The sequence below is a fragment of the Stegostoma tigrinum genome, chromosome 2 (genome assembly GCF_030684315.1).
Source record: "Stegostoma tigrinum isolate sSteTig4 chromosome 2, sSteTig4.hap1, whole genome shotgun sequence".
NCBI classification, from domain to species: Eukaryota; Metazoa; Chordata; class Chondrichthyes; order Orectolobiformes; family Stegostomatidae; genus Stegostoma; species Stegostoma tigrinum.
In genome coordinates, this window is record NC_081355.1 from 138,640,378 (window position 1) to 138,660,846 (window position 20,469).

The following is a 20,469-nucleotide window of genomic DNA, read 5'->3' on the forward strand; positions in this document are numbered from 1 at the left end:
AAATTGTTGGGGAGATGCCAATGTTGTAACTGTATTTAAACAGTTTGGCAGCCCTTGGCCTTTCTGGGGTAGAAGCCTTCAATACTACTGCCAGAATGTGGTGAGGGTACTGCAGTATCCAGTTCCTTCAGCCATTTCTTCTAATCATACAGAGTTAATCAGACTGGCTGAAGGCTGACATCCATAATGCTGGGACCTCAGGAGGATTGTCCACTCAGCACTTCTGGATGAAATATTTCATCATTGTTTTGCACTGATGAGTTGGGATTCCTCCATCATTGATGGTAGGCATCTTTATGACCCTCCTCCTCCAGTGTGATGATTAATTGTTCATGATTATTTGTGACTGGGTGTGGTAGAACTTTGATCCGGTCAGCTGGTTGTGAAATTGTTTTGACTCTTGTCTATCACTCGCTGCTGAATGCAAAAGTAGTGCTGTGTTGCAATTAAGTTGACATCTCATTTTTAGGTATGACTGGTTTCTGCTCCTAGCATATCCTACTGCAGGGATGATCGCCTGGCTTGGTGGAAATGGTACAGTGGAAAGGGCATAAATTTGGCCATGAGGTTACATATCATAATCTGTTTAATATAATCCAGTTGCTGATGACGGCCGACAGTGCCTCATGGAGGCCGTTCTTTTGAGTTGATAGATTTCAAACAGACCTATCCCTTTCAGCATGTGGTCACACCACACAATACAATGGAGTGTTTTGTCAAAGTGAAGGCCAGACTTTGTCTTCACAATGACTTTTGCACTCCTCCTGATACCATCATGAACAGACGCATCTGCTCCAAATCGATTAGTGAGAACAAGTTTAAATTCTTTTTAATAAAAACAAATGTGCTGGAGAAACTCAGCAGATTTGAAATTAACATTTTCAACCCGATTTGACTATTCTTCAGAACTGATCCAAAAGAACAGGCATGTTGGATTCAAAACATTAACTGTTTCACTTTTGCAGATGCTGTCAGACCTGCCTCAGTTTCTCTAGCATTCTCTGCTTCATCAGATCTACAGTATCCACATTACTTTGTTTTTGTAAAATTGTTCCCCTCAGTTCCCACACTTCTGTATTTATATTAAAGAAGAATCAATGAATTTCAAAATGAATTTATTTCAAATTCATACATTACACTTCAATTGGATTGTTTCAGTCACAAAAGAACTGTTATATGTAATAATACTTTTATCTTAAGGATATTTTGTATTAAGTTTCAAATGGTGAGCACATTTTAAAGTCTATAAAAGTAGCCCGTAACTACACATTTTAATGAACATCTCAAAATGTAGACATCTAAGTCATCCCTATACTTCTTTGATATTTTTGATTAACAATTTCACCATGAAAAATTGTGTTTACCTATCTCCAGAACATCTACGAACAACATGATATGAAATTGCATCAGAGTCAGTTAACATCCATTTTTCTAAGTCAATCACATAAAAGTCACCTCCTCCTATTTTTACATGCACTTCCTTTTCTTTGCCATTGTAAGCCTTTTCAAGGCAAGCATTTACAGTCGGATTAAAGGTTTCCCAGTGATCATTCAACCAGAACTTCCAGCACACTTTATCCATAATAAACAGTTCTTGCAATGTGGCTTCTATTTTTGCTATGTTGTGGCACACTTTAAAAAATAACATCTTGAACAGAACAAATATCAGTCACACATCCAGATAAAGAGATGCTGTGACCAGCTTTATCTAAAAAGTAAGCTACGTGCATTTTGGAGCAACGCTGCGGTATTTCATCATAATCTTCTTCAGTAAACATCTCAAAAGATATTTCCACAGGTATTGGTTTCTCCATGTACTCTCTGGTTGCTAGTTTTTCAATATCAGCCCATGCATCTATTTTCTTCCTTCATGGCGTAAATCTGAAGCTTTACTGCCTCGACTGAGTGCTCTTGTACATCTCCAGCACCTTCGGACTGGTTCCCAGTCAGCAAACCCCCAATATAGTCTGAAACAAAAAAAATTAAAACGAATAATAATCATTTAGAATAAGATAAACAAATCTGATCGTAATGTTTAAAGTTTAGCATGAATTTTCTAATTTAAAAAGGTTGGTATTAGCAAGACCTCACTTTATGACCCTTTTCTCAATGCCATTTGTAAAACTGCATTTCAACTCACGTTTTGAGACGGTAAAATAATCAAGTCCTTAATATAGATTAGAGTGGGTAGTGGCGGCAGGTTGCAGAGCACACAATTCATTTCCCAGCCTTCCATCCAAGGTTGAAGTCCTAAGCTACTTTTTTCACAATAAATGCCATGACTGGGAGATTCAGGCAATTTTGACTTCAATCTGCAGGACTATATCCATCAATACAAATTGTTTTGAAAGCTGGTTAATAAGCCTGAAGTTGAGGCTTTTTATAAATTGTTCTTCTCTTTCAGTATGTCTCCTTAAAGGAGAGCAGCGGTTGATGTGCTGCACCTGGGCTCAAAGACAGTATAATTATGCCCTAACGTACATCTGTAATACCGAGATCAATTTATCTCATGCAATTTATTGCAGGGAATCAAAAATGACTCTGCAGAAGAAGGGAATTATTCCCTTTGGCTACACATTGTGATATTTAAAATGAGATACTTCATAAATCACTATTCAGCTTGAATACAATTTTTGAAATAGCATACTTGTCACTGTGCTAAGAAATCCAGTTTTCCCCATTTAGAGCTTTGACAACACTTCTTGAAATTCTTGGGCATGATCAGATGAGGAATCGTTCACTATCACATGTATTGGCGTTGCTTGAGGTGCATCTCCAAACTGATAAAGAGAATCTATAACAATTGTTGCAAATCCCCTTATATCTATAGATGAGCATCCTGTTGAGAAATTGCCAAATAATTAAAACCAAAATTGTTAAGTCATGCATCAGAATTCTCTACAAGAGACAGAAGATAGTCAGATACTTTAGAGATATTTAAGCGACTCTCGGATAGGCACATGGATGATAGTAAAATGTGAGAGATACAGGGTAGTTTGATCTTAGTAGGATAATAGGTTGGCCAAAGGGCTTGTACTGTGCTGTGCTGTACTGTTCTATGTTCTAAAGACTTTAAAATAATTTTGCTGTGAAAATTGACTGGATACTCAGGATTACAATGGCATATAATGCCGTAAGTTATTTAAAAATAAACAAATAAAAATTTACTGTTACTAACACAATGTAAACGGGAAAATGTTACTTAAAATGGTGACACTGGACAGGCAGTGGAAAGCTTGTAAAGAACACATGGATGAACTGCAACAATTGTTCATTCAGTACAGCGTAAAAATAAAATGGGAAAGGTTGGTACCTTGGTTAACAAGGGAAATTAGGAATAGAATTAGATCCACAGAAGGGATATATAAATCGGCCACAAAACAAATAGTAGACTTAAAGACTGGGAGCAGTTTGGAAATCAGTGAAGGTGGTCAAAGGGATTGATTAAGATGAGGAATATAAATTACAAAACTAAGCTTGTGGGGAATGTACAAACTGTTTGTAAACTGCTTCTATCAATATGCAAAAAGATTAGTGAAGGCAGGTGTAGGTCCCCTACAGTCAAAAAGTAGGAAAAGTTATAATAGGAAACAAAGAGATAGCAGACCAACTGAATACATACTTTGGTTTTGTCTCCACAAAGGAAGACACAAAATGTCCTCAAAATATAGATTCTAATGAGGAAGGAATGAACAAAACCCTTCATGATTTTGAACACTATTGACAAATCTTCTTGTAATATCTCTTCTCAAAAGTAAATAATACCAGTTTATTTGATCTCTCTAAGTAACCAAGTCTTCTGTTCCTAGTTCCGTTCCAATAAATCACCACTGCATCCTCTGTCGTTCCTGAGTTATAAGGGCCAGAATTGGCCACATTAATCCCAAAGAGGCATAAATAATGTCTTAGAAATGTTTTCATACCTTACACCTTTATCCCAAATCTTTTTCTTTAAAATCAATTTTTCACCTTCAAAAGACTTGCATACTTATAAAGTCTCTAGATTTGTTTCTGAACTCACTCAGAAATTGAAAGATTTAGTTTGTATCTCCATCCTTCAGTGAATTTCATCTGTCACACATCTTTCCATTTCACTTATGTTCACCTCACATTTGTTATCAAACTCATCTTTCATCCATTCACAAGTTTTGTGTCATCTACAAGCTTGGAAATTCTGCATCGTAAACCAAAGTCAGGATCAGGCATGTCAAAAAAGTAAAAAGATTCTAACTTTGATCACTGAAGTACAAAAAATGCACACTTTCCTCCAGTCTGAAAACAAACACTAACTACTACTCCCTACCCCTTTGAGAGTTTCATTTTTAGGACAACACTGCATCTTACCTTCCAAGGATCTCAAAGTTTGCTATAATCTTTGCTTTAGGCTCATACAACTTTATCAAGTTGGTCAAGTATGTGCAAGAAACAAATTTCTGGAAATACTCAGCAGTCGACCTCAGGAGAGAGAAAGAGTTAACATTTTGAGTCAAATGTGTTCAAAACAGTTTGGAAGAATTATAATCTGACCTGAAAGGTCAACTGTTTGTCTCATCATTGATGCTGCCAGTTAAACGGAGTTTCTCCAACACTTGTTTTTATTTCAGATTTCTGATTCACACTTTTCAAATAAAGTTTGCTTTCAACACTGAACTGAATCTCATGATATTTTGGCTGTGTGATTTTCATCATGTTTCATGGAGGCCTTCCCTTCATGAGGCCTAGTAGGTTTTCTAATGTTAATGTCCCAAACTTACCTCATCAACCACATACCCTGTCACCATGGGACTGCTCTTAAATGACACTAGCTCAATTCTCCTACTAGTGGTAGCTGGAACTATTTGCCATTGTGGATCCTGGCAGTGGGCCATCTTTAAAAGGAACAAGCTTGAGAAGATTTGTAGCTTGAGTAGTGGAGAAGGTTGTAGACATGCTTGCCATTTCACTCTTTCCCATCTCCTCGGATTCATTTCCTAAGGGACCTATGTTCACTTTGACCTCTCTCAATAATTTTATATATTATATATAAAGACATTTTTATTATCAATTTTTATATTCCTCACCAGTTTGCCCTTGTTGTTTATTTTCTCTTTTATTATTATCATTTTAATTCCTCTTGGCTGGATACTGACTAACCCAGTCTTTGGGACCATAACTGACTCTTGCCTCCTCATGTGCTTTTTCTTTCAACTTAACACTCTCCTGAACGTCCTTGGTTAGCCATAGTTCTGACCATCTTTTCTCCTTGCAGGATATAGTTTTGCAGAGAGTCACAAATTAGCTTCTTAAATGCCTACCACTGCTTGTTTACTGTCTCTCCTGCTAATCTGTCTACTCTAGCCACTTCATTTCATTGTAATTCCATTTAAGTTGAACACAGTTGTTTGTGACTCAAGGTTCTCACTGTCAAGCAGAATATTAAATTCTATCATTGTTATGACTACTACTTTCCAAGGGATCTCTTACTCCAATGTCATTTATTAAGCCTGCCTCATTACCCATTACTAGATCGGAGACAGCCTGTTCCTTGGTTGGCTGCATGACATATTGCTCCAGGAAACTATCCCTAATGCTCTGAATTTGTTGTAGTAGTGGCCCTTTCCAATTTGATTTGATCTCTAATTTATGTTGCAATACTTATTGACAGGTTAGACAGAGGATCTTGATCGGCGCAGGCTCGGAGGGCCAAAGGGCCTGTTCCTGTGCTGTAGGTTTCTTTGTTTCTTTGTTATTCATAATAAAGATTAATTTTGTGCATTAAATGATTATGACTCATTTTGGAGATAGTTAAACTGCGAGTGGTTCACAATTCGATTGCTGTTTTTACACATGGAACAGTTAACTACAACAATAAAGTAATTTCCTGAGGCCACTTGATTTGGCGTAGGGATATACAAGAAACTGTACGGACAGTTACCATACTTCTGCAAGACTTTTCACAAATTCTTTGTAAAGTCTGCTTGTCCCTTTAGTTTAATTGGAATGTAAAAAGACCATGAGACTTAGGGGTGGAAGTAAGGCCATTCGGCCCATCAAGTCCACTCCGCCATTTAAATCATGGCTCATGGGCATTTCAACTCCACTTCCCTGCACTCACCCCGTAGCCTTAATTCCTTGTGAGATCAAGAATTTGTCGATCTCTGCCTTGAAGGCATCTAACGTCCCAGCCTCCACTGCACTCTGTGGTAATGAATTCCACAAGCCCACCACTCTCTGGCTGAAGAAATGTCGTCTCATTTCCATTTTAAATTTACCCCCTCTAATTTTAAGGCTGTGCCCACGGGTCCTAGTCTCACCGCCTAACGGAAATAACTTCCTAGCGTCCACCCCTTCTAAGCCATACATTATCTTGTAAGTTTCTATTAGATCTCCCCTCAACCTTCTAAACTCTAATGAGTACAATCCCAGGATCCTTAGCCGTTCATCATACGTTAAACCTACCATTCCAGGGATCATCCGTGTGAATTTCCTTCCTTCCTGAGGTGTGGGGCCCAAAATTGGACACAGTATTCTAAATGGGGCCGAATGAGAGCTTTATAAAGTCTCAGAATTACATCGCTGCTTTTATATTCCAACCCTCTTGAGGTAAACAACAACATTACATTCGCTTTCTTAATCACGGACTCTACCTGCAAGTTAACCTTTAGAGAATCCTGCACCAACACTCCCAGATCCCTTTGTACTTCTGCTTTACGAATTTTCTCACCATTTAGAAAATAGTCCATGCCTGTATTTTTTTTTCCAAAGTGCAAAACCTCGCATTTGCTCACGTTGAATTTCATCAGCCATTTTCTGGACCACTCTCCTAAACTGTCTACATCTTTCTGCAGCTTCCCCACCTCCTCAGTACTACCTGCCTGTCCACCTATCTTCGTATCATCGGCAAACTTCGCCAGAATGCCCCCAGTCCCTTTATCCAGGTCATTAATATATAAAGTGAACAGCTGCAGCCCCAACACTGAACCCTGCGGGACACCACTTGTCACCGGTTGCCATTCTGAAAAAGAGCCTTTTATCCCAACTGTCTGCCTTCTGTCAGACAGCCAATCCTCAATCCAAGCCAGTAGCTCACCTTGAACACCATGGGCCCTTACCTTACTCAGCAGCCTCCCGTGAGGCACTGTATCAAAAGCCTTTTGGATGTCTAGATAGATTACATTTAGTGGATTTCCCTGGTCTAACCTACTTGTTACCTCTTCAAAGAATTCAAACAGGTTTGTCAGGCACGATCTCCTCTTACCAAATCCATGCTGACTTGTTTTAATCTGACCCTGCACTTCCAGGAATTTAGAAATCTCATCCTTAACATGGATTCTAGAATTTTACCAACTAGCGAGGTTAGGCTAATCGGCCTATAATTTTCCATCTTTTGCCTTGATCCTTTCTTAAACAAAGGGGTTACAACAGCAATTTTCCAATCCTCTGGGACTTTCCCAGAGTCTAGTGACTTTTGAAAGATCACGACCAAAGCCTCCACTATTTCCTCAGCCACCTCGCTCAGAACTCTGGGTTGTAGCCCATCGGGGCCAGGAGATTTATCAGTTTTTAGACTCTTTAGCTTTTCTAGCACTTTCTCTTTTGTAATGCCTACCATACTCAACTCTGCCCCCTGGCTCTCCCGAATTGTTGGCATACTACTCATGTCTTCCGTTGTGAAGACTGACGCAAAGTACTTATTAAGTTCTTCAGCTATTTCCTTATCTCCCATCCATAGCCTTCCAGCATCAATTTGGAGCAGCCCAATATCTACTTTTGCCTTTCGTTTGTTTCTTATGTATTGAAAGAAGCTTTTACTATCATTTCTAATATTACTAGCTAGCCTACCTTCATATTTGATCCTCTCCTTCCTTATTGCTCTCTTTGTTATCCTCTGTTTGTTTTTGTAGCCTTCCCAATCTTCTGATTTCCCAGTGCTCTTGGCCACTTTATAGGCTGTCTTTTTTCTTTGATATATTTCTTAACTTCCTTTGTCAGCCATGGCTGTCTAATCCCATCCCGGATAATCTTTCTTTTCTTTGGGATGAACCTCTGTACTGTGTCCTCAATTACACCCAGAAACTCCTGCCATTGTTGGTCTATTTTCCTCCCCACTAGGCTCTGCTTCCGGTCGATTTTCATCAATTCCTCTCTTGTGCCCCTGTAATTACCTTTATATAACTGTAACACCATTACATCTGATTTTGCCTTCTCTCTTTCAAACTGCAGACCGAACTCTACCATATTATGCTCGCCGCTCCTAAGTGTTCCCTTACTTTAAGGTCTTTTATAAAGTCTGGCTCATTACATAGCACTAAGTCCAGAATAACCTGCTCCCTTGTGGGCTCCATCACAAGCTGTTCCAAAAAGCCATCCCGTAAACATTCCATGAATTCCCTTTCTCTGGATCCACCGGCAACATTATTCACCCAATCCACCTGCATATTGAAGTCCCCCATGATCACCGCGACCTTGCCTTTCTGACATGCCTTATCTATTTCTCGGTGCATCTTGCGCCCCTGGTCCTGATCACTGTTAGGAGATCTGTACATAACTCCCATTATAGTTTTTTTGCCTTTGTGGTTCCTCAATTCCACCCACACAGACTCCACATCCTCTGACCCTATGTCATTCAGTGCCATAGATTTAATTCCATTCTTAACTAACAAGGCAACCCCACCCCCTCTGCCCACCTCCCTGTCTTTTTGATATGTTGTGAATCCTTGGATGTTTAACTGCCAGTCCTGAACCCCCTGGAACCATGTCTCTGTGATGCCTACCACATCATAATCATTCAAGAGGATTTGTGCTGTTAATTCATCTACTTTGTTGCGAATACTACGAGCATTTAGATAAAGTGTCTTAATGCTAGCTTTCTTATCATTATTAGAGAGGTTGGAAATCCCAAGTTGTTTTCAGCTATCCTTCCTTTCTGCTGTATTCCTAGTCTGCCTCGAACTTAAATCCACCTGTACACATGCTATCCTGTCGCTTATCTTTCCATTTAACTCCATACTCCCTGTCTCTTTCACTTTCCCTTCCCCCCGACTCACTAGTTTCAAGTCCTACTGACCACCCTATTTATCCTTTTCGCTAGAACACTGGTTCCAGGTCGGTTCAGGTGGAGACCGTCCCAACGGTACAGATCCCCCCGGTTCCAAAGCTGATGCCAATGCCCCATGAAATGGGATCCCTCATTCCCACACCAATCCCTTAGCCACATGTTTACTTCCCTGACTTTCTTTTCCCTGTGCCAATTGGCACGTGGCTCAGGCAGTAATCTGGAGATTATGACCCTTGAGGACCTGTACTTCAATTTCTTTCCTAGTGCTTGATAATCCCTGATCAGGTCCTCTACCCTAGCTTTGCCTGTGTTGTTAGTCCCAACATGGACCACAACAACTGGATCCTCCCCCTCCCGCTCCACTATCCTTTCAACCCGGCCGGAGATGTCTCGCATCCTGGCACCGGGCAGGCAACACACCATGCGGGCTCCCGATCCGGCTTGCATAGGATACTATCTGTCCCCCTAATTATAGAATCCCCTGTAACAACTACTTGTCTTTTTGCTCCCCCTTCTTGAATGACCTTCTGCACCACGGTGCCGTGGTCAGCTGGCTCACCCTGCCACAGTCCTTTACCTCAACTGTACAGGGAGCAAGAATCTCATACCTGTTGCTCAAGGTCAAGGGCTGAGGCTCCTGCACTCCCGAACTCTGAATCCCCCTACCTGCCTCACTTACAGTCACACCTTGTCCCTGAACGCTTTCTGAATTTGAGTTATTTAAACTACCGGGAGTGACTGCCTCCTGAAACAAAGTGTCCAGGTAACTCTCCCCCTCCCAGATGTGCCGCAGAGTTTGAAGCTCAGATTCCAGGTCATTTACTCTGATCCGGAGTTCTTCCAGCAACCAACACTTGCTGCAGGTGTGGTCGCTGTCGTTCACAATGGGATCAGCCAGCTCCCACATCATACAGCTACAGCACATCACCTGTCCAGCCGTTACTACTTATTTAGTTAACTTTTACAATTTATGTATTAAATAATTTCTAGTACTTTTCTGCTATGCTCTTTTTCAATTAAGCAATTAAACTTTTAATCAATTACACAATACACAAGAAATATAAATTGACAAGCCCCACCTTAACAACACACGAGAGGCCTTCTCGGTTAGAGCTCCCGCTCTTTCTGCTGCTGGAACAAGAATGGAGGGCTCCACCGGTCAAGGTAGGTAATGCTTACCTCCTCTCATTTTTATGTCAAAATCAGTTTTCTCCTCCGTTAAAAAAGAGGAAACATAACTATTCATTTCTGCTACTCACAGTTTTAGAAGATAAATAATCATCAATTGAAATGAATTTAATCTTACCAGCGTATTCCACCACTAGAACGTTTCCATTTTTTGAAATGCCACCACAGCACAGTTCAAAAGTAATTTTCCCAATATTCATCGATAAAAGAGTGCTTACAGTCTCAACCTTTTCTAAGTATGTAAAAATGACAACAATCAATGTCACAGGAAACTGAATACATCGGTTTTATTTCTGTATTAATATTTGCATTGAAAATGTAAGTAGTATTACACAGAAATGCATGAATAAATGTTATTATTATATTCATGAAATATCAAATGAATTTAATTCTCCAGGGATAAAGTCTAGGTAACTAATATTCCATTAACTCCCACAATAGCGTTAAGCTCGGTTGATGATTTACTGGAAGTAGAAGGAATAAGGAAAGAATCTTTGAATATATTCCAGATCAATGATCAACTGTATCACTCATAAAACCAAATTCAGCAAGTTATTTTGAAGGTTCATAAAGAATTACTGAAAGCATATTTGTAACATGGATTCTATTATCAAAAAAATTATGTGTGTTATTACATTACCAAGAGACTTAGACTAGGCATTCAATAGAAAAAAATGTAAATTTCTATTGATAGAGCATTGTGGTGAACAAGAAAACTCCCCAAACTACTTCAAATCACTAACAGTTTGAAAAGAGGTTGTGATAGAGCTTGGACATGTTCCTAACATGGAACTACTGTACATTAAAAATGCTGCCAGCAGCCCCCACATTACTATTACCGCAGCAATATGACCCATAATGGACAGTGATGCTACTATGCAAAACTGGACAATCGCAGTGACTAACATCATATTGAAAATAGAAGATGCTGGAAGCTCTCAGCAGGTCAGATAGCATATGCAGACAAAGATATCACGTTGAAGATCAATGTACCTTCATCAGAACTGGAAGCATTGTGTATATGATGTATTAAATTTTAGGTAAAAGGGAGGGTGAAGAAAGAACAACAGGAAAGGTCTGCAATTTCATGCATTTACTCTTAATTTCAGATCCCCAATATCCAAAGAATAGCACTTTTGTCAACACTGCAAATGGTCTTGGCTATAAAAATGTGGTGGTATCAGTGCTTCTTGATATTGAATTTAGAAAACAGAATGTTCGTTTGCATCTTGCCATCAAGAAATAGATGTTTCTGTCAAAAATTCATGCATAATAGTGTACCAACAAAGTGGAACTACAATCAGTCAGACTCCTATATGTCTAAGATATAATCTCCGATGGTCCATGTCAAAAAGTGAAACCAGAAAAATCACTGAAGGGTAGTCTTTCCCAATGAATCTTGCAAAGCAGTATTTGACACTCCACGAATCAGATAGTCTTGTGTAAGAAGAAGTGCTTCAAATGAGGAGGCTTTCTTCTTTTGGACAGGGGGCTGGAGGACAGCTGCCACAATGGAGGCAGCTGTGGATAGGCTCACTTAAAACCTCATCTTATTCATTTTTCTATATATTAAGACTTTCCAGCATTCGTCCCTCACATTCCATTATTCCCTACTCACTCCTTATGCCATATCCTGTCCAAATCATGACTCTATCCACACCCAATAGCTCTTCCTATCTCCATGCCAAATCATACTCCTCAGTACTCCACAATGATGCTTCTTATCCTCCATGCTGTCTCATCGCACCGTTATGTGCATTGACCCAATAAACAATGTGCACAGATCCAATTAACCCTACAATAGTAATGTACGTGCTTAAAGGCTTAAGAAACAGACAGACATTCAGAACATTTTTTTTAAAATGGTGCCACAACAACCCCATAAAATTATTAACTAAAAGTCCAAGAAGGAGTTATATATAGTTCTTAAGGCTGAAAGGATTGAAGGGTATGGAGAGAAAGTAGGAACAGGGTTCTGAGTCAGAGGAACAGCCATGAGCACATTGAATGGTAGAAAGATTCAGTTCAAATGATCTCTTTCTACTCATCTTTTCTATATTTCTATGTTTCAATGTATTGAGAACAGAAACTGGAAGGACTGGAGACCTCTCTATTTTTGTGTGTGTATAAACTGGGCCAATAATAAATAGATCTAAGAAGTAAATTTAGGGTTGTTAGTCAAGCAATGTTTTCCCTTCTGGCACCCGTTTCAACAAAAGAATGGAAATCTTGACACTTAGCCAAGTATGCAAATTAGGCTTGAGGGTCATTGGAAGAGGATGGAAAGGAGGGTAGCTTGAATTGCAGTGGAAGGTAGGAAGGGTCTTTGTGGGTAGGAAGTTTTAAGGTTATCTTTCAAAAGGCTGCCACATCCTGATTATGTTTCATGAGTCCTTTGAGGGCCATGAATCACAAGTCCTTGACAAGTTCACCCATCTCCACAAATATTGTAGGAGGCTGGATGATACCTATCCCCAAGATGGAGTTAGCTAGGAATACAATGTCTGCTGCCTTTATCCTTTCCACATGCCATTGAAAATTGCAAGCATGGAGGTGGAAACCTTAAGACAAGTCGCATTGGAAACTTCTAAAAGGTCCACAGAATCTCAGATAGTTCTAACTGCCAATGCTGGAGGCAGAGGTAACAGTGTGGAGCTGGAAGAACACAACAGGCCAGGCAGCAGAGGAGTACCTGTGTTCTGTTCGTGACAAATGACAACACCTTCCAGTCACGAACCACTTCAACTCCCCTTCCCCATTCCTGGACGACATGTCCACCCTGGGCCTCCTCCAGTGTTACAACAACAACACCCAGAAACTGGAGGAGCAGCACATCATATTCTACCTTGGGAGCCTACAACCCAATAGTCTCAATGTGGACTTTACTAGTTTCAAAATTTCCTCACCCCCAGCCTCAACCCATGATCAACCCTCCCTCTGACCTGTGCCTCCTTGACCTGACACAACATGTCCATCTTCTCTCCCTCCTATCCGCCCTTCCCACCTCACTGACCAATCCCCAGCACTGCCTACCTGCACTCACCTATCATCATCCCACTTACCTTCCCCAGCCCCAACCCTCCTCTCTATTTATTTCAGAGCTCCCTTCCCCTTCTCCCATTCTGAAGAAGGATCCTGACCTGAAATGTCATCTTTCCTCTACCTTTGATGCTGCCTGGCCTGCTTTGTTCCTCCAGCTCCACACTATTATCACAGGATCTCTGCCCTTTTTACTCTAATTACAATGTATTTATCATACAAAAAAATAGTCATTTTGCACAATAATCCCCTGCCAGGGTTCATGCTCAACACATTCATCCACGCATTTGTCTTTATCTAATTCCATTAATATCTTTTGGTTCTTTTCTACTTGATTTGTTTTTCCAATTTTTCCTTCAATGCATTCATGCTCATCTACTTAATCCCTAAGGTGGCAAATTTTACATTTTAACAACTCACTGTAAGAACATTTCTCCTGAATTTTCTTTTGGACTTAATGACTGACTACTTTATATTTATGACCTGTAGTTTGGTTCTCCCCCATACGTAGAAAACACCTTCTCTAAGTCTACCCTATCAAATTATTTAATAATCTTGATCACTTGTGGTCAACTCCCAGTCTTCTCTTTTCTGGAAAAAGAAAGTTCAATTTTGTCTGATGTGTGTATGTATAACTTGTCTATACTGGTTTCAGTCTCATGAATCCTTTCAGTATTTTTTAAAGGCCGCCACGTCCTTATTATAATCCAGAACAAAGCACAGTACATGACCAAGAGATAAGTGAGAATAAGAACCTGAAAGAAATTAAATGAATAGTGCTGAATAACTTAAATGGGACTGAAATCGATGGATTTGACTAGTGAAAAGGGTAATTTTACAGGTAGTAATTGCATTGATAATCATCTCTCAAAATTCAAGAGTGTGAATGATTGCATCATACTAAACTAACAAATGTTGCCCTGACTATTTAAGAAAGGAAGGAGAGAAGAAGCAGTGATCTATTGATCTGTAACCTCAGTAGTTTCAAAGATACTTGAATCTGCTATAAAGGGCTGTGTGAATTGGATACATTGAAATAATGGCAGGATTGGGAAATGTTAACATTGATATAAGAGAAAGCAATAACCTATTTCAAGCCTGTTAGAGTCCTTCGAAGATGTAACAAACAAAATAGATGAAGGAGCCAGTTGTACACTTTGATTTCTAGAAGGTTAACAGTAAGGTTCCGTACATGAGCTTGGTAAGCAAAAATGGAAAAACAGCACTTGACATCAGGAATAATATTTGGGAACAGATTGAGAATTGTTTAATGGACAGTAAACAGAATAGGAATAAATGGGTCATATTTTTGGAGGCTCTGACTAATGTGGTACCTGAAGGATATGCCCTTGGATGACATCTTTTCACAATCTACATCTTTAATTAAGAGGCATAGATAATGTGGATAGCCAGAGACTTTTTCCCAGGGCAGAAATGACTAATACAAGGAGACATAATTTGAAGGTGATTGGAGGAAGGTATAGGGGAGATGTCAGAGATAGGTTCTTCACACAGACAGTGGTGGGTGCGTGGAATGCGCTGCCGGCAGTGGCAGTGGAGTCAGATACTTTAGAGACATTTAAGTGACTCTTGGATAGGCACATGAATGACAGTAAAATCTAGGGTACGCAGAGCAGTTTGATCTTAGAGTAGGATAATAGGTCGGCACAGCATCATGGGCCGAAGGGCCTGTACTGTGCTGTACTGTTCTATGCACATCAATGATGCGGAAGTGGGTACCAGATGTAATATTTCTAAGAAAACTAGGTGGGAAATGTAACTTTTGTTTAGCATGTAAAGAAGCTTCAAGGGGGTTTAGATATGCTAAGGAAGTGGGCGAGAACATGAATTTGGAACTTACCAATTTTGGTAGAAAGAACAGAAATGATTATATCTTCAACGTTGTGTGACTGGGCAGTGAAAATTAATACCTAGATGCAGCAAGCCATCAGGAAAGCAAGTGGTATATTTTCCAGTTGTTGCAAGTAAACTGGAGTACAGGAATAAAGTAGATTTGCATTAATTGTGTACAGCTTTGGTGAAATTCTAGGCAGTAGAGTTCACTGACTTTGAAAGGTGCTCTTGAAGAGTCTGGGTAAATTAGTGCAGCATATCATGCAGCTGGTTTACACTGTGGTCACTGCTCATCAATGGTGAGGAGAGGTGTGGAATAGATTCCCAATCTAGTAGGATACTTTGTCCTGAATGGTATGAAGCTTAGTAAGTGCTGTTGAAGTCCACTCATCCATACAAGCAGAGGGTGTTCTACCGCACTCCCAATCTGTGCCTTGTAGTTGGTGGACAATCATCATTTGGTGGACAAAGGCAGGTGGTGAGTAACTCACTGAAGTAGTCTAGCTTCTGGCCTGCTCTTTGAGCCACAGTATCTTTATGGCGGGTTCAATTCTGGTCAATGGCAACCTCCAGAAAATGAACAATGGGAATTCTTTACCTCAGAGGGCTGCTGAGGCCAGGCCATTAAGTATATTCAAGGCTGAGACAGACAGATTTGTAATCTGTAAGGGAATCAAGTGTTTTGGGGAAAAGGCAGAAAAATTGAGTTGAGGATTATCAGATGTGCCATGACTTCACTGAATGGCAGAGCAGAATTGATAGGTTGAAGAGTTTAGTTCTACGCCTATGTCCTATGGATAACAGCTACCCTAAGGTTGGGGTTCTTGAGACAGGGTTTTGTTCTCTCTTTCGACTTGTGTTGCTTTTCCAAGTATGTTCAATAAGCTGCTAGGAGATAGTGCATGGAGTGACAGGGTAGCAAGTTCCACCAAAACATCAGTCAATTTGTTTCCCACTTGCCAGCATTTGGCCCATATCCCTCTAAACGCTTCCTATTCATAAAGCTGTATTGATACCTTTTCAATGTTGTAATTTTAACCAGCCTCCACCACTTCTTCTGGCAGCCCATTCCATACATGCACCACCCTCTGCGTGAAAGAGTTGCCGTTTAGGTCCCTTTTAAATCTTTCCCCAATCACCTTAAACCAATACCCTCTAGATGATTCCCACCCACAGCCTCCAACCTCATTGTTCCCCAACCCCGCACGGCCCGTTTCTATCTCCTTCCCAAAATCCACAAACCTGCCTGCCCTGGTCGACCCATCGTCTCAGCCTGCTCCTGCCCCACCGAACTCATCTCCACCTATCTGGACTCCATTTTCGCCCCCTTGGTCCAGGAACTCCCCACCTATGTCCGTGACACCACCCACGCCCTCCACCTCCTCCAGGACTTCCAATTCCCTGGCCCCCAACACCTCATATTCACCATGGACGTCCAGTCCCTGTACACCTGCATTCCGCATGGAGATGGCCTCAAGGCCCTCCGCTTCTTCCTGTCCCGCAGGCCCGACCAGGCCCCCTCCACCGACACTCTCATCCGCCTAGCGGAACTCGTCCTCACACTCAACAACTTCTCTTTTGACTCCTCCCACTTCCTACAGACTAAGGGGGTGGCCATGGGCACCCGCATGGGCCCCAGCTATGCCTGCCTCTTTGTAGGTTACGTGGAACAGTCCATCTTCCGCACCTACACAGGCCCCAAACCCCACCTCTTCCTCCGGTACATTGATGACTGTATCGGCGCCGCCTCTTGCTCCCCAGAGGAGCTCGAACAGTTCATCCACTTCACCAACACCTTCCACCCCAACCTTCAGTTCACCTGGGCCATCTCCAGCACATCCCTCACCTTCCTGGACCTCTCAGTCTCCATCTCAGGCAACCAGCTTGTAACTGATGTCCATTTCAAGCCCACCGACTCCCACAGCTACCTAGAATACACCTCCTCCCACCCACCCTCCTGCAAAAATTCCATCCCCTATTCCCAATTCCTCCGCCTCCGCCGCATCTGCTCCCACGATAAGACATTCCACTCCCGCACATCCCAGATGTCCAAGTTCTTTAAGGACCGCAACTTCCCCCCCACGGTGATTGAGAACGCCCTTGACCGCGTCTCCCGCATTTCCCGCGACACATCCCTCACACCCCGCCCCCGCCACAACCGCCCCAAGAGGATCCCCCTCGTTCTCACACACCACCCTACCAACCTCCGGATACAACGCATTATCCTCCGACACTTCCGCCATTTGCGGTCCGACCCCACCACCCAAGACATTTTTCCATCCCCACCCCTGTCTGCTTTCCGGAGAGACCACTCTCTCCGTGACTCCCTTGTTCGCTCCACACTGCCCTCCAACCCCACCACACCCGGCACCTTCCCCTGCAACCGCAGGAAATGCTACACTTGTCCCCACACCTCCTCCCTCACCCCCATCCCAGGCCCCAAGATGACATTCCACATTAAGCAGAGGTTCACCTGCACATCTGCCAATGTGGTATACTGCATCCACTGTACCCGGTGCGGCTTTCTCTACATTGGGGAAACCAAGCGGAGGCTTGGGGACCGCTTTGCAGAACACCTCCGCTCAGTTCGCAACAAACAGCTGCACCTCCCAGTCGCGAACCATTTCCACTCCCCCTCCCATTCTCTTGATGACATGTCCATCATGGGCCTCCTGCACTGCCACAATGATGCCACCCGAAGGTTGCAGGAACAGCAACTCATATTCCGCCTGGGAACCCTGCAGCCATATGGTATCAATGTGGACTTCACCAGTTTCAAAATCTCCCCTTCCCCCACTGCATCCCTAAACCAGCCCAGTTCATCCCCTCCCCCCACTGCACCACACAACCAGCCCAGCTCTTCCCCCCCACCCACTGCATCCCAAAACCAGTCCAACCTGTCTCTGCCTCCCTAACCGGTTCTTCCTCTCACCCATCCCTTCCTCCCACCCCAAGCCGCACCCCCAGCTACCTACTAACCTCATCCCACCTCCTTGACCTGTCCGTCTTCCCTGGACTGACCTATCCCCTCCCTACCTCCCCACCCACACCTTCTCCACCTATCTTCTTTACTCTCCATCTTCGGTCCGCCTCCCCCTCTCTCCCTATTTATTCCAGTTCCCTCCCCCCATCCCCCTCTCTGATGAAGGGTCTAGGCCCGAAACGTCAGCTTTTGTGCTCCTGAGATGCTGCTTGGCCTGCTGTGTTCATCCAGCCTCACATTTTATTATCTTGGAATCTCCAGCATCTGCAGTTCCCATTATCTCAGTCAATTTGTTTCCTTTTCTTTAAGGCCTTCGAACTGCCCCTATCTTACTGCTGAATTAAAATTGCACTGGATTCCTGTTTTTTTAAATGTCATCTTATAGATAGAGTCATATACAGTCAAATAGAGTTGTACAACATGGACACAGACCCTTCAGTCCAACTAATTCATGCCAACAAGGTATCCTAAATTAATCTACTCCCACTTGCCAGCATTTGGCCCATATCCCTCTAAACGCTTCCTATTCATAAAGCTGTATTGATACCTTTTCAATGTTGTAATTTTAACCAGCCTCCACCACTTCTTCTGGCAGCCCATTCCATACATGCACCACCCTCTGCGTGAAAGAGTTGCCGTTTAGGTCCCTTTTAAATCTTTCCCCACTCACCTTAAACCAATACCCTCTAGATTTTGGATTCCCCCACGCAGGGGGAAAAGACCTTGCCTATTCATTCTCCATGATTTTGCAAACCTCTGTAAGGTCACCCCTCAGCTTCCGATGTTCCAGGGAAAATAGCCCCAGCCTATTCAGCATCTCCCTATAATTCAATACCTCCACTCCCAGCAACATTCTTGTAAATCTTTTCTGAACCCTTACAAGTTTAACAATATCCTTCCTATAGCAGGGAGACCAGAATTGAATGCAGTCTGCATTATTCCAAAAGTGGTCTAACCAATGTCCTGTACAGTCACAACACTGACCTCCCAACTCCAATTCTCAATGCACTGACCAAAAAAGGCAAGCATACCAAACGCCATCTTCACTACCCAGTCTACCTGTGCCTCCACTTTAAGAGGAACTATGAACCTGCAGCCAATGTCATTTGTATCCAAATGGCCAGCTCACCCTGGGTTCCATGTGATCTAAGTCCATATAGCCAATGTTTCCCGCTCTGCCGTCGTCAATTTTCTTTGTCACTTCTTCAAAATACTCAATTGAGTTAGTGGGACATGATTTCCCACACACAAAGCCATGTTGACTATTCTTAAACAGCTCTTGCTTTTCCAAATTCATGTAGATTCTGTCCCGCAGAATCCCTGCCAACAACTTACCAACCATTGACATCAAGCTCATCAGTCTATAGTTCCCTGGTTTTTCCTTACCACCTTTCTTAAATAATGGCAGTACATTAGCCAACCTCCAGTATTCTGGCACCTCACCTGTAGCTACTGTTGATACAAGTATCTCAGCAAAGGGGCCAGCAGTCGCTTCCCTAGCATTCCACAAGTTCTGGGATACACCTGGTCAGGTTTTCTTTCATGTAGTAATTTTGTGGGATGTGGATATTGCTGGCTGCCAGCATTTCTTGCCAATCCCTACTTGCCCTTGAGAAGGTGGTGATGAGCTGCCTTCTTGAACCGTTGCAGTCCTCCTGCTGTAGGTTAACCCACAATGCTATTAGGGAGGGAATTCCAGGATTTGGACCCAGTGGCAGGGATGGAACAGTGATATATTTCCAAGTCAGGATAGTGAGTGGCTTGGAAGGAGACTTGAAGCTGTTGGTGTTTCCATTGTCCTTCTAGGTGGAAGTAATTGTGGGTTTGGTGGAGGGAGTGAATGCTTGTGAATGCAGTGCCAATCATGCAGGATGCTTTGTCCTAGATGGTGTCAACCTTCAGGTGTTGTTGGAGCTGCATTCATCGAGGCAAGTGGGGCGTATTCCATCACATTCTTGATTTGTGCCTTGTAGATGGTGGGCAGGCTTTCAGGAGTCAGGTGAGCTCTTGTAGCCACTGTGTTTATGTGGTGAGTCCAGTTGAGTTTCTGGTCAATGATATCTCCCAGGATGTTGATAGTGGGGGATTCAGTGATGGTAACACTATTGAATGTCAAGGGGGGAGGGACGTGGTTAGATCATCTCTCATTGGTGATGGTCATAGCAGGACATTTGTGTGGCACAAATGTCACTGGCCACTCGTCAGCCCAAGCCTGGATATTGCCCAGACTTTGTTACATTTGGACACAGACAGTGTCTGAGAAGTCATGAATGCTGCTGAACGTTGATTGCAAATCCCCCCTTCTGACCTTATGATGGAGGAAAGGTCATTGATAAAGCAAGAAGGTTGTGACTAGGACACTAGGTCT

General features: G+C 42.3%; 1 pseudogene; it reads right to left on the reverse strand.

Annotated features, from left to right (window-relative positions):
* The window catches only part of LOC132206650 (protein mono-ADP-ribosyltransferase PARP14-like), a 44,584-nt pseudogene that overhangs the window by 3,880 nt on the left and 20,235 nt on the right, over nt 1-20,469 (reverse strand).